This window comes from Mytilus trossulus, unplaced genomic scaffold (assembly GCF_036588685.1).
Source record: "Mytilus trossulus isolate FHL-02 unplaced genomic scaffold, PNRI_Mtr1.1.1.hap1 h1tg000373l__unscaffolded, whole genome shotgun sequence".
Taxonomy (NCBI): Eukaryota; Metazoa; Mollusca; class Bivalvia; order Mytilida; family Mytilidae; genus Mytilus; species Mytilus trossulus.
In genome coordinates this window covers 1,409,407-1,425,757 of record NW_026963340.1, presented here as the reverse complement: position 1 = coordinate 1,425,757, position 16,351 = coordinate 1,409,407, and positions in this window count along the sequence as shown.

The following is a 16,351-nucleotide window of genomic DNA, read 5'->3' as shown; positions in this document are numbered from 1 at the left end:
ATAATTAATAAAAGGGTTCTTTAGAAAACAAAGGGCGTAACATGCAAGGGCGGCTATGGCCACATGTACATCTGACACATTTCTTGTTTGAGGTTCTGGTAGGGGAAAATTTTTCGTTTCCAAAAAGTTCCATTTCCCAACGAGAAACTGCGGAAAATCTGCCAGTGAGTGAGTGCATGCGGGTCTTACAACGAGCAACAGGGGGAATATATACAATATATACTATTTTCATATACGGGGTCCCATTGACTGCCTTAAGAGATGGCCTGCTACATTCATACTAAGTGATTCCATATGTAATCAACCAAATGTTTCCAATGAAAGGAGGGGGCGGGTCCTCGGGACTCCCTGGATCCGCCTATGGTAGCACTATAATAACATTAGAAATAGGCATTGAATTATTGAAATTTGAGAAAATAACAATTATCTTCATTGATTTTTAACAGCAAATTGAAAAATATTGACTATTTGATAACTCTTTACACAGAGAAACTTGAAAATAATTTTATACTTGTACATGTATATACTTTGATTTTCACTAAAAGCCTATTACAGACAGATATTTCTCAAAAAAGGTTTTTTGTTTTTTTGTAAAAAAAAAAAAAAAAGGCTTTTACTTTGAAACAGGAGTCAATGTTAATGACATACAATACATGATACTTTTTGTCAGTGACCCTTTGTCTGTGACAATTTGTCTACGACTTTTTGTCTGTGACTTTCTGTCCTACATACTGACCATTATCATGATCAGGGAAAAGGACTTTATAACTATTTATATGTATTAGGCGTTGCATCAAATTTATGGAAACGCTTAGATTGAACCATTAATTTCATAAAATAAGAAAATATAAAATGCTTGACAAACATATTTTGCAAATGATAAATGATAAATTCGGGAACATTTACAACTAAGACAAGTTTCTGTCGACCCTCAAGTAAAGTCCGCGAATATGTTTACTGATATTTTATGATTTTTTTTTTTATTAAACTTATAAAATATCATGCATGCAAGGGCTCGGGTATACCTCAAGTAGTTCACAAAACATCCAAGAGTTCCTGCACAAGGCTCGGCCATGCCTTAAGTATATGAAGGTGGAAAACGTTATTTACTGTAAGAAAATATTAAAAAACAAACTATATGCAATAAAATTAACGGTACCAATTTTCTTGCACCAGATGCACATTTCGACAATACATGTCTGTCAGTGATGCTCGTGGCCAAAATATTTGAAATCCAAAGCTTAAATAAAAGATGAAGAGCTATAATCCAAAAGGTCCAAAAAGTATAGCTAAATCCGTGAAAGGAATCATAGCTTTGATAAGGAGATACATTCCTTAATTTATAATAATACCGAAGTACTGGCTACTGGGCTGGTGATTCCCTCGGGGACTACAACTAACATGTATTTTTTGGCCTACTTCAATCACACCTTTTGTGTGTTACTTCATATTTTTGATCAAACGTGTCAAATTATAACCGGTTATATACAACATAAGTTACAACACAGTTAAATATAATATACTACTCAATACGTTACAAAGTTTTAATAATCCGGTGCTCGTCAAATTACTCTAAACTGTTTAAAAATGGAATTATAAAAAAAATGTTCTTATAGATTTTAAGCAAATCCTTTAAGATATAAATACATATTTAGGTAGTACCAGAAGTCCAATACTAATGGACTTTTGGTAGTACAACTACCAAGACACAGTCAAGGTTGGTCAGGTCAAGTTTTTTCCCCAAAACAAATATTTTTCCTATATTTATAAATTTCATCGGTCAGGTCATTGACAAGTTAGAAAAGGTCACGTTTTCTGAATTGTTCTGATTTTTTTGATTTTTTTTTGCTCTACTTTTTCATTATTATTTATATATTAAATGATCAAATTTTATTATATTTCAAATTTAACATAAATCCGTTTATAAATTAAAAAAGTTATGTCTTTTCATTTGTTCAGGTTTAAAACAGTTTTCTATATTTGTTTCTTATATTTATCCTTTGAATCTGGGACTATTATGCCTAGTTAGTATCAAAGTTCCTGATTGAATGGTCTAAATTTATAACAATTCGAATTTGACATACATCCTTTGAGAAATAAAATAGTAATTTGCGTTTTAGTTTTAGTCCGGTCATTAGCGTCACCAATCATTCGTATTATGAGGAATATTGATCAATTATCACTTTTTGGAAATTAATTTCGAATGTTTCTAGGTAGAATACCCATAACTTTTTTTGATTTTTGAGTAAAACAAGACTGAAATTAATTACTTTTGCGTTTCATTGTAGTAGATGTAGCTGCATAATTTTACAACACTACACCAAATATTGCATTTTTCTCAAAAATCTCAACTTTCTCAGCCGTTACCATGGTTACCAACCAATATATATATCGGTTGGCATTATTTTTCTGACTAGTCTAAAAGGATCTACATATCAGCCAATTTTCAGAAAGATCGGTGACTATGTCTGCCGAAAAAGTTTAAGTGGTTACAGAGAATGAGTATTAAATAGAATATTGGAAAGAAATAATTCCGATGAAGAAACTATTTTTTATTTTTTTTGAATTCGACCAAAGGTCCCATATTTACTTATTTTATTCACCCAAAGGTCCCTTAATCAAAAAATTATCATCCTTAAGGCAAAGACCAACTTATGTTTATCAATTTTAGTTGCATGAACTTTAACCTTCTTTAATATAAAACATAATGCTGCCATTAATGATAAGCATTTAACTAATATAATTGTGTAGTAAACAGATAATTAATTGCTTATACGCACTAGAATATGTTTTCATATTGAAGCATAGATTGTTCTTAAGTTATTTACACACAAATGTTTTATTTTAATAACAAGGCATATCCGATTAGAATTGAAAACATGGAGAGTTTGTTAATAAAGGAAAACTGACCATCTTGAAAGCGGAACAATGAATCAAAATATTTGCCTCACGCCATACCCTTTTAAGAAGAAGGGTCATATGAAGGTGGTGTTCGAAAAATAAAGATACAAAGTTACCTTAAATAACAAGTGACAAATGAAGAACATTTAATTGTCCCTTTTTGATACAATACTAATAATTAAATAGAATATTGGAAAGAAATAATTCCGATGAAGAAACTTTTTTTTTATTTTTGAATTCGCCCAAAAGGTCCCATATTTACCTATTTTATTCACCCAAAGGTCCCTTTTATTGATAAAAAAATTATCAACCTTAAGCCAAATACCAACTTATGTTTATCAATTTTTGGTTGCACGATCTTCAATCTTCTTTAATATAAAACATAATGCTGCCTTCAATGATAAGCATTTTACTAATACAACAGTGTAGTATATAGATAATTAATTGCTTATACGCACTAGAAAATATTTTCATATTGAAGTATATATTGTTCTTAGGTTATTTCCGAGGGTTATTTACAAAAACATGTTTAATTAAAATAAAAAGGCATATCCGATCAGAAATGAAAGACATGCAGAGTTTGCTAATAAAGGAAAACTCACATTCTTGAAACCGGAACAATGTATTAAGACATTTGCCTTACGCCTTACTTTTTTAAGAAGAAAGTTCATATGAAAGTGGTGTTCGACCATGTTTGTAATATTTGTTCTGTTTTGATTCTTTCAAATGCAAATGAACAATGAAATACTTTAGATAGTTAGAGCTTAAGTATTTAAAATGGTTAAACAGAATAAAAAAAATAAACTAAAAAGCAAAAACATAACCTTTGCTCCATGGTTGAGGTAATTAATGTTTTACAATGGCCAAATTTCTTTATTAACCATGAAAAGAGTTTTTGATACCAATTAATTGTTGCTTTGATTCAACATAACTACACAATTATTTCTTGACGGATGTTAAGTAACCAAAACAAAATTAAAAATATATTTTACAATAATAGATCGTACTTTCACTTTGTTTAAAGTATGATGTAAAAATAACCCCAAAACTACAAAATACAACTATGGTTCAATATATAGAACGTGTAATAAAAATGAAAACACGTATCTATACTGAATGAAAACAATGCATTATTGTAAGCGAATAATGATTCTTCACATTGAGAAAGAAATAATTAAAAAAGAACAAGATGCAGGGGAAGTTACATTGAATATAAGGGATAATGCGGTTTTTGTGAACGCTTCTCGGCATTTTGTAATTAAACTTTTATCAGAACTTTGACCCACCCCCTCCCACCCCCTGTATTTTAATCTCATCTCGGTTTTATTTTAAATGATATACATGTCAGCCTCAATCCTATTTTAATCAGATTAAAAATGCAGTTATATAGCAGGAAGACTATTAAAAGTTCAAGACTAAAATGTGATACTAAATGGAGAAAGATATAAAAACTTATTTAATAAAACGTACGCAACTATTAAAAAGTGAAGACCATGTAAACTTTATCAGAAATCTAAAATTACTCTGTTTGACGTCAAATTGTATAAAGTCGATTTCTATCCTTCACGGCTTGAGATATTGATATTTGATCTTGTTTACGTTTCTAAGACAAATGATGCATAAACAAAATAATGTTAACAGTAAATATAGTAATTAATAATCAATTATGCATAACGTAATGATCAAAATATGAACACAGACAATAATTCAGATTTGTTTTGATAGTATATCTATAAAAATATACAGGTTAATTTATAAATAGTTTTCAGGTCAATATTGCAATTCACCCGTCAATTAACCCAACACTCCAAAAAATAGTTAAACCTTGTTATATATGATTGAAAAACTTTGGTGTAATTCACTTTGGTGCAATAAAACATGTATATATAAACTAGCGTTTAATTGAGTACATACTTAAAAAAAAAAAAAGTCACATTTACATGATAAAAATTCATTAGTCATCAGCAATTATTTAGTTTTTGATAATTTATCAAAGTTAACATTATATTCAGCCTTGTTAATTATTTAGCCACAACGTACCATTCATACGCTTTTGTTCCGAATTACCCCAACAAGCCATTTATCGGTTATATATATATATATATGAATATAATAATGTAGTTTCCATTTCTCGTTTCAGCATTTTTATATATATATATGAATATAATAATGTAGTTTCCATTTCTCGTTTCAGCATTTTTCAAACATTGGCTATACCTTTCATGTAACTATTTATGTGTTGCTTATGAATTTAATCCAGTTTGTTACATCTTGTGATCAATTTTATTTGGCAATCGTCAATGGCAGTCAGCAGGGTTAAAGAACATCAGTTGTTCGACCTGTTAGTCAAATGCGTTTTGTTTAAATATACTTTTTCACTCTTTTGGTCTTTTGGAAAATGTTGTTTGTGCTGTTTTTAGACCCTTCTACAACGAAATTTGTTTGACATGCACACGTATAAAAATTGCGGTTTTTATCCAACGCAGTCATAGGTTTGAACGTGGTTTTCAATTTAGACTCGTTTATATTTTTTTGTTTGGGCATGTATCATATTTTCCCTCCGGTTTATATGATCCGTTCATCCTATATAGTGACCCTTAAAATTCAAGAGTTAATCTAAAAATGAGGGTACTTTCTCTAAAAAATGAGGGTACTTTTTATATGGCCTTCCAAATACCGTTTCGATCCCTAACATCACTGAAGAGACATTTATTGTCGAAATCCGGATATGGTGTACTAAAGAAATATTGACACCGAATGTTTGTGGCACAACATCCTGTCCACAAGTTAACAATTTTTTTTTTCTGTGACGTATTAAATTTATACTTAGATCCAGTTTGTTACATCTTGTGATCAATTTTATTTGGCAATCGTCAATGGCAGTCAGCAGGGTTAAAGAACATCAGTTGTTCGACCTGTTAGTCAAATGCGTTTTGTTTAAATATACTTTTTCACTCTTTTGGTCTTTTGGAAAATGTTGTTTGTGCTGTTTTTAGACCCTTCTACAACGAAATTTGTTTGACATGCACACGTATAAAAATTGCGGTTTTTATCCAACGCAGTCATAGGTTTGAACGTGGTTTTCAATTTAGACTCGTTTATATTTTTTTGTTTGGGCATGTATCATATTTTCCCTCCGGTTTATATGATCCGTTCATCCTATATAGTGACCCTTAAAATTCAAGAGTTAATCTAAAAATGAGGGTACTTTCTCTAAAAAATGAGGGTACTTTTTATATGGCCTTCCAAATACCGTTTCGATCCCTAACATCACTGAAGAGACATTTATTGTCGAAATCCGGATATGGTGTACTAAAGAAATATTGACACCGAATGTTTGTGGCACAACATCCTGTCCACAAGTTAACAATTTTTTTTTCTGTGACGTATTAAATTTATACTTAGATCCAGTTTGTTACATCTTGTGATCAATTTTATTTGGCAATCGTCAATGGCAGTCAGCAGGGTTAAAGAACATCAGTTGTTCGACCTGTTAGTCAAATGCGTTTTGTTTAAATATACTTTTTCACTCTTTTGGTCTTTTGGAAAATGTTGTTTGTGCTGTTTTTAGACCCTTCTACAACGAAATTTGTTTGACATGCACACGTATAAAAATTGCGGTTTTTATCCAACGCAGTCATAGGTTTGAACGTGGTTTTCAATTTAGACTCGTATATATATATATATATATATATATGCGAGTAAATATTTACACTTCACAAATTTAACATTGATGTGGCGTGGTCAACTACATCAAAGATTTGATGTTCACTTATACTTAATTTGTTGAATGATCTTTTATCATGATTATTAAATATGACAGTTTGTACGGTACATGATGAGTTGCACAGTAGAATTGTAATAACATTTTGACGTTTATTTAAGCAAGGTTTAATCTTTTTTAAGGACAGCGGTTCATAGCACGATTTTGTAAGAAACTTTTTGCATTGATCACGTATATTGGTGTAGTAGCTTGAAGTAACAATTAAGTTGCGAAATAGATTATAATGAAGTAACATGTTGTTTTATAGAGTTGGAACTAAGTAACGTTTTGTATTGGAATTTATAACTGTGAACCTGAGCTGTGAACCTTTTAAATTTATCATATATATAATACATGTACTTTAATATGATTAAAAATGTGAACATTAAACAGGCTTCGTTACTAGTATATAGACGGTAGTGAGCCTATATATATACGGTGAAAAATGTAATAGCTATTTCCTTATGTAAACGGGCAAGAAGGATTAGATCCCAGATACATATATCCAAAATAATGACTCTCCAAAATACACAGAACAAAGACCCATTAAGGGTTACATTTAAATCACAATTACTGATTTACAGCACATTTCAGTCAGTATGTAGCTAATGGTAATATCTTTGGTTAGCTTGCTTGTTAGCTGAACCGTGAAGTCATTGTTAGGTAAGGTAAACTTCCCTCCTTTAATAGTAGCTTAGTCCTACAGAGAGATAGATTTTTTATCTGTTGGGCTGGTCATTAACAATACAGGGATGAACCTTAGTGCTATTGGTGTAACATTAAGGGGCTTTATCACAACTATTAGTGAAATAAAGTATTTGAAGTATCTTAAAAAAAGATCTTCATAAATTACCTTGTTACAGTATTGATTTAAACAGTCTAGTGGCGGATTAGATATTTTCATAAAGGGGGAGGGGGTTTCTATATAATCAACCAAATGTTTCCCACAAAAGGGGGACATGTACATTTTGTATCCGCCTATGGGACCCAAGTTCAACATCATGAAAAATAAGAAATAATAATGTATAGCAAAACAATTTACGAAAAAGAAAAACTGGAAAAATATAAACCAATGACAACTTCAACAGTCAGGACCCTGACTTGGGACAGGCATATAAAGACTATATAGTGTGGCCGGTTTTAATATGTGAGTGCTCAGCTTCCCCCTTTTTTTTTTTTACCTGGGACAGTTGTTTCCCTAAAAATTGTAAGAATAAGACATGAATATCCAGAAGTTTCATAGGGGGGATGAGATAGGGAGGGCACTGCATGACTTCTTTAGAGATGGACGCTTCAGTTCTGTTTCCCTCAATAAATCAACTAAAGTTTTCCCACAAAGCACTGGCATAGCACCCCCTTAGATTCTACTTCTTGCTACATGTGTACATGTTAAAGCCGACCTCCAAAAAAGAGGGCGTTAAATCATCGGAAATCGTGAAAAAAGTACAAAAATGAACAAAAACAGCTGGGTTTACTTACCATAAATATATCCGCCATTCTGGTTTGCTTCTGGTTTATTAAAATCAAGATAATAGAGCGTATTTTTGTCCATTTTCTTCTCCGTGAGGGGAACTCCTTCATTGATCATTCAAATTGTTTACACTTATAAATGACGTCATCTAGCAATCTCCGGCGCAGAGTTCATATCCGTTCCATACATGCTTTGCAATACTGCACATATTGAGTGTAGTGTTACAAAGTATTGAACGGAACGGATATGTGATCTCTGCGCCGGAGATTGGTCATCTAGATGGAGTGCGTGACTCCGCAGATAAATAGTCCTTTTTTTCTTTGACTTTTTAATAACTACCAATACCAAGTTTAATAAACAAAACAGGTTGTTTTGTAATCAATTGCTATTATTCTAATTAAGTGTACTGGTAAAGTAACTTGTGTTAGTCAAGGCTATCCGTCTATATCCTTCCGCTTTACGTCAGAAGGTCCCTGACGTCATATATTTTTTTTGTCAACAACTTTGAACTTGGAACTTTGCACAAATTGTGATCGCCTCATTTTTCCGTAATTTTAATTTGCAAACAAAACAGATACCTGTCAATAAAGCGATCATAGTCTTGGAAATTGAGAATAGGTTTTCATTTATAGATTTACAACAGTGAACGCTTCACCGGTTTGCCTTGCAAATTAACGCTTTTCTGTTTACCAACGGGAGAAAATAAAGAGGTCAGTGATAGAATCTAGGCTTGTTTAGTTTTTAAAAAAAACTCGAAATCGGCAATAAAGTAAAACCACAACTATACTGACGTAAAGGATTTTTTTAAGCACCCATGTTCGTATGCTATCATACAGACCTGTGAAATACAACTTCTGATTCAATATTTGCTGTTCTGCATACACCAGGTGCGTATGCTAGCATACATACCTGAGAAATACAATGTATTAATCAAATGTAGACATTAGCATATACACCAGGTACGTATGCTAGCATACAGGCCTGAGAAATGCAAGTTAATTTATTACAATTCAATTCAGCATACACCAGGTGTTAAAATGCCAGATTCACGATTTCCAAGTGCTTGATAAAATAAAAATGTGTTTTTCCTTTATTTTTCTCTTTTTTGCATAAGTTTTTCTTATGAGCAATAATTCGACCTATTTGAGTACGAATTATGACAAATTACCGTCAATGAGAATTTCTAATTTTAGATGAGAACGTGTTTCAGTAAGAATAGAAAGTCTCTGTAAAAAGTCAGTCAAATCCTAACAGAACTGTAACTTAATATATACATGTACATCAAGTTCCAGCACCTCACCAAGCACCCTTGCCTTGCATACTGAGATGGCAAACTGGTGTGTGTCAGTATTTTGATATAAAACTGCGTAGGTTCATATCATTTGATTCAACGTTTGTTTGGTTATTTTTTAAGGATCGTTGTAAAATTATATCTAAATCTTTGTTAAAATACGATTTGAAATTGTTCAATTCTTTCTATTTCATAATTTTGTCAAAGTCTACTTTTTAAAGTTTTAAATTGTAAAGAAAAAATGAATATTCCATTTTGATTTGAAGAAAATCTTTTTGAACTGTTATGACATGGTGTTGCAAAGCTGATTACAGGTAACTATAACGTACAATAATTTTCCATTACGACAATGCGTGTATTCTCGGGTGTGTATAACGTATATTTTTCTAGCCGGAGAACATCCTGTCTACGTGTAATACAGATTGATGACATTATAGAACATTTCTTTTGTTAAATGTGATAAGGTATCTGTGTCCATTCCCTATTTCAACACCACTAATTTTTCGACGAGAAAAATAAAAAAATAATTTATATGAAATTAAGAAGAAAAGTAGCAAATATAAACTTCAGTAATTACGCATTGAGTAAACATAATTTCAATATTGCATGAACAAATCCGTGAGAAAACGTATACATGTAAATGTTTGCACCTGTCCTAAGTCAGGAATCTGATGTACAGTAGCACAGGCGCTTGGTTCTATGATACAGATTTTTTTTTTTTTTTTTTATTAAAATATTCAATTTTCTATATTTATAATACATATCTATCACTTCTGTGCATGTCTCACTAAGTTTCGAGTGATTTAAACGACCCAGAGAAAATACCCAATTTTACTATCCATACTAAGAAAGGATAGTAAAATTGGGTATTTTCTCTGGGTCGTTTAAATCACTCGAAACTTAGTGAGACATGCACAGAAGTGATAGATATGTATTATAAATATAGAAAATTGAATATTTAAAAAAAAAAAAAAAAAAAAAAAAAAAAATCTGTATCATAGACCCAAGCGCCTGTGTACAGTAGTGGTCGTTTGTTTATAAAAAATAATGGTACGTCTAAAAACCGTTCAGGATCTCTTGGTTGCACACAGGACATTAAGTAACTTAGGACATGTATATATAATAGTTCAGGGAATACATTCGATTGATAACTTATTTTATAATTTTGTAATTTTTATTTTGGTAAAATCAGAGACATATGATACATGTATCGAGACATATATAATACATGTGTCTCTGAAAAAATCAAACCATCTTTAAAGAAGTTATTTCAGTTTGAATCGACTGTCTTTTGCATAAGAATTCCAAAACGTTAATGTTATTTACAAATGCCAAAACCTGCAAATATATTTTAGGCAGAAAGAAACATTGATATTCGGTGATTTTTACACTTAACGTTTTCATAATTTGTTTTAAAAATATTAAAAAGTACATGTACATCGTTTTTTCCAGATTTGTATAGTAACTGGTTTAATTAAGTCCCCTTGATGAAATTTAAATTGCGAGACGCTAATTAATGAACTTTCTATCAGAGCATTTGCATTATTCATGTATCTATATACGTGCACGGATCGACGTATACGTATCGGGCAGATTTGTATAACCCCGTGCACTTGCGGCATGAGTCCGTGAAGTTCGGCACGGGTTACATTAAAGTCTGTAGGTCTATAATCGACACTATGGCTGCTTTAAACGCAAGACCGTATAAAATATATATACAAATTTATTCACACAAGTTTACAGTTCGAAAGCTAGGGGAAGACTGTCCAAGCAACAGTTTACAAAACATAAATTAAGTCAAAGATAAGGGTATTAAAACATTATAAAAGGTTCTCATAAAATATAAATATAATTGTCCAATCTTATGTAATAATAAGCTGATCATTGTCCTCCGGCTTAACTTTATAAAATAGCGATAATTGCTTTTGTAGTTCAAGTGTTAGATACATGTATTATCTCTCACACTCTTGACAGCCGTCGGATTAAGTTGTAAAATAGTAACTCTATAATCTCTTTGGACATTGAAATAAGAAACATTATATTTAAGAAAACAGGAACATTTAAAATAAGAATATTCAACTTAAAACTAAAATGGGAAATACTAGTATTCAATTTGAAACGAGAGTTCATATAAATATTCAATTCAAAACGAGAGTTCATATAAATATTCAAATCAAAACGAGAGTTCATATAAAGCACTTTTCGAATTATGGTAAAAGTTCCCAATGTCACTTTTCTTCCGGTTATATTCTCCACTACTTCCCCGAAGTGCTCGTCCCGAGCACTAATTGTTACATTTTGTATTTTGGTTTGTAATGTTTATTTCATCTATGGGTAATTCATCTATGGGTAATTCTTCTATATGGGTAATTCATCTATGGGTAATTCGTCTTTGGGTAATTCATCTATGGGTAATTCGTCTTTGGGTAATTCATCTATGGGTAATTCGTCTTTCTGGTTGCTGAAAGTGTGTACATACTGAACACATGACGAACATAGAAAATGCACATATATTGGACCTTTTCATTAATATACAAAGGGGGTATGAAGAGGGAGACATACAAATACTTGAATACTCTGAGGAGAGGGACTACAACAAATATACTTAATATTCTGAGGAGTGGAACTACTGACATAAATATACTAAAACGCTCTGAGTAGGGGGACTACTGACATAAATATACTAACGCTCTGAGGAGCGGGACTCCTGATATAAGTATAATAACTCTGAGGAGGGGGACTACTGACATAAGTATACTGTACTCTGAGGAGGGGGATTACTGACATACATATACTAAAACGCTGAGTAGGGGGACTACAACAAATATACTTAATATTGTGAGGAGTGGGACTACTGACATGAATATACTATAATATCCTGTTTCACTTCACATTTCGGATAAACATGACTTAATCATATGTATAGATATATAAAACAACGAAGGGGTGCTTTCATCATAATCATAAAAGTAGGACTAAGTATCTGAGTATTCAATGAATTGCCGAAAAAAGGGCGACAATAATGATCAATGGCCCGTTTAGGATTCTAACATACTACATTACACTAGACTGTCTTGAAGATTTTCGAAAACACTATCAAGAATTTGAACAGATTAACAGATTATCAGTGGATATATCTACCTTGTAAGCAGGTTTTGATCAAACATAACAAAGCATTTTTCTGACATGTAGTATACAGGTCGTCACTCCTGTACACCCATGGAAACAAGAACACAAGATAGGTGACGAGTCCATCTTGCACTCCTGTTTCGGACCAAAATTGTATTCCAAAATGATTTTGTTATACCACTGATAATCTATGTATTCATACGGAAGCTCATACGTGTAAATTCAACTACCTATAGCATGGTACGTGAAATGATACAAAATAATAACGACAACTAAACAATAATTGTGGTTATTTGGTATACTATAGTCAGTGATCTTTGTTCAAAGTTACAACCTTTACTTGTGTAATACACTAGGTTCTAGGATACAACAAGGATACACAGACTTTAGCTAAATGTATTGGTGATTTTCTTACTGCCAGTGACAAATATCTCAGGAAAAAAATGGATATTCATCTAAGAATAATAAGGTGTTCTTAATAAAAAAAGAAAAAAAGATTGTGAATGTGAAAATGACAAACAAAAAAATACATTTTTCATTTAGTTGATTATCTAGACTTGATTAAAACCACTGAAAAAAACTTGGTCTGGTTTATTATTAAAGTTATCCATGTCGTTTTCGCTTTCTTTTACTTTGACTCTGAGCATGAAAGTGTTGGATTAAATTAGTATGTATGTTGTTTGATGGTTCCCATGTATTTTGTGAACTACTATAACCTCGCCATTTAATAAGGTACTGTTTAATGTTGCCTCGTTTTCTACACTTAAGTATTCTTTCGACATCATATATGTCCTGTTGGGGGTTTGGATTTTGTGACGGTTGCGTATCTTTGTGTAATTGTGTTGGAACATTTTGATTATTTTTCCCTACTTGATTTTGTGTGTGGTTAATGATTGTGTCATTGACTCTGTCAAGGATTTCAGGCATGTCCATGAGTTCCTCTGGGTTTAGGTCTTGATCCTCATCTACTTCATCGGGTGGGTTTGTGGGGCGATTCTTGGGGTCGAGAAACTTCTTCAATCGATTTGCGTGCACTGGAGCCTTCAATATTTTATCGTCAGACGCTTTGCGCAAACGGTAAGTATATTCGCCTATGTGTTCTGCAATGTAATATGGTCCAGTCCATTTTCGTTGGAGCTTGGGAGACAAGCCTACCGGTGTGCGTGTACAATAAAGCCATACTTTGTCTAATATATAAAAACTTGGTTCTTCCACCTTTTTGTCGTGTTGCGTTTTATACTTCTGTTGTGCAGCTTCAATATTTGTCTTGGCTATTTTTCTGGCGTGGATGAGATTATCAACGATCAATTTAAATGCAGACTCTGCATCTTTGCTTAGACCTTTTGTGGATTCTGGAATCAATGCAATATCTATGGGATTGCGAGGCTCTCTTCCAAAGACCAAATAATATGGACTATATTGTGTGGACTCGGTTTGTATTGTATTTCTGAAAGACATCATGACGCCTTGTAAATAGTCGGGCCAACTCGACTGGTTGTCATGACAATACATTCGCAGAGATGTTGCTAATGTACGATTCTGTCGTTCGGTTGCTGCATTGCATTCTGGGTGATAGGATGACGTATTGAGCTTGGTTATCTGGAAAATTTTGCAGATTTCTTTCACGAGGTTTGAAGTGAAATTTTTCCCTAAATCTGTAAGAATTTGTCTACAAGGACCATATCGACATATAATTTCGTTGTATAAGATTCTTGCCGTTTCTACGGCTCCTCCTGTTTTAAGTGGAAAGGCTTCACACCATTTAGAGAACGGACATACAACTAGTAAGATTTGGTTGAATCCACCTGCTGACTTTGGTAAATTGCAAAGAATGTCCATGTGTATTCTTTCAAATACCCCAGTAGCCGGAAGAGGCTGTAAGGGTGCTCTCTTAGAGTGCGGATTAGTCTTGCCTTGTTGACATTCAATACAGGTTTTCACATAATCTTCAATGTCTGAGTACATTCTCTTCCAGTAATACTTCATTCGGATGTTGTTGTAAGTTCTGTCAATACCGGGGTGCGCTGCAATAATTGCATCATGGTAAGATAAAAGTACGTCGTTTTGTAATGCCTTTGGTATAACTAATTGTTTGATGACCCTATCTGATAAGTGTCCTTTCCCTCTAGGATAGTAATGGTGAAACAGAATACCATTAGAAACAACGTAGTGATTTGACTCACGGACTATAACATCAGCTTTCTTTTTGTCTTGGGGTAACTTGTTTTGTTCAATGTATTGTAGCATTTGTCCTGCTTCTTCGTCTTCATTTTGAGCTGCTTGGATTCTACCCTGGGTAAGATTTGTGGTTTCGATCATCATGAGTAATGGATCTGCATTACGATATTGATTATCTGCTTCAGTTAGTGCCTTAATTGCTGATACTGATTCATGTTTTGATTCGTCTAAGTGCTTTGACTGGACCGGCTGGATGACTGAACTGTGTTGATTGGTTTCTTTTCTGGATTGATCGGTTGCTGTATATGTAGCCTCGATCTCGTCTATACTGAGTCGACGCTGACGCTGGTTCTCGGGATGCTGAATTCTGGAGAGGAAGTCAGCGCAAACGTTATCTTTTCCTGGTTGATAGTGAACTTCAAAATTGTATGTCTGAAGATACATGGACCATCTTGCTAAACGTCCGGTACTCTCTTTGATACGATGAAGGTATTGTAACGCTATATGATCTGTATACACGTGAAATTTGTTATTGGCCAAATAAACGTGGAACTGTTTGATAGCTACAACAAGTGCAAGGCATTCTCTGTCTTTAACGTCCCATCTTTGTTCTGGTTTTCGTAGCATACGTCCGCCATACGCAATAACTCGGAGTTTCTTGTCTTTGTCATGTTGACCTAGAACATATCCTATTGCAGTACCACTTGCGTCAGTATGTAAAATAAACTCTTTATTGAAGTCCGGAAATACTAGAATAGGAGCTGAAGTAAGTTTTGTCTTGAGAGTTTCGAGCGAGCGTTGACATTCGTCTGTCCAATGGAATTGTTGATCTTTGTGTAGCAGTTGATTGAGCGGAGAAGTAATCTTGGAGTAGTTGTGAATGAACTTTCTGTAGTAATTACATAGTCCAAGGAACATGCGTACTTCTTTGACATTTTTCGGCGCTGCAAAGGAATGTACAGATGCCGTTTTCTCTGGATCCACTGCTATGCCATCTTTGGTGATAATATGGCCTAAATATTGGACTTCTTTGCAAGCGAACTGACATTTTGACGGTTTCAATTTAAGGTTTGCCTCGATTAGTTTATCAAATAGGGCTGCTAAATGACAAAGGTGTTCTTCAAAGTTCTTGCTGTAGATAAGAATGTCGTCTACATAAACTAATGCACTTTTCCAGTTGAGATCTCTGATTACTTCATTCATGATCATGTTGAAGGTTGCAGGTGAATTTGCCAGGCCATATGGAAGTCGGTTGAACTCGTACTGACCTCGATGCGTCATAAAAGCAGTCTTTTCTTTGGATTGCTCATCAAGTTCTAGCTGCCAGAAGCCCTGTCTCATATCACAGACGCTATATGTCTGGGCATGCTTTTCTCCAAGTGTATCTAGGACATCTGAAAGATTTGGCAGCGATTGTGTATATATTTTCGTAAGACGGTTTAGTCTGCGATAGTCCACACATACTCTCTTCTCGCCATTGGGCTTAGCTACTAGCAAGATGGGGCTGCTCCATGGTGACATGCTTTTTCGAATGATACCTTGTTCCTCCATTTCGTCCAAATGTGTATTTATTTCTTCCTTTGTTTTAGGGGTAGTCCGGTACGGAAATTGTCTGACT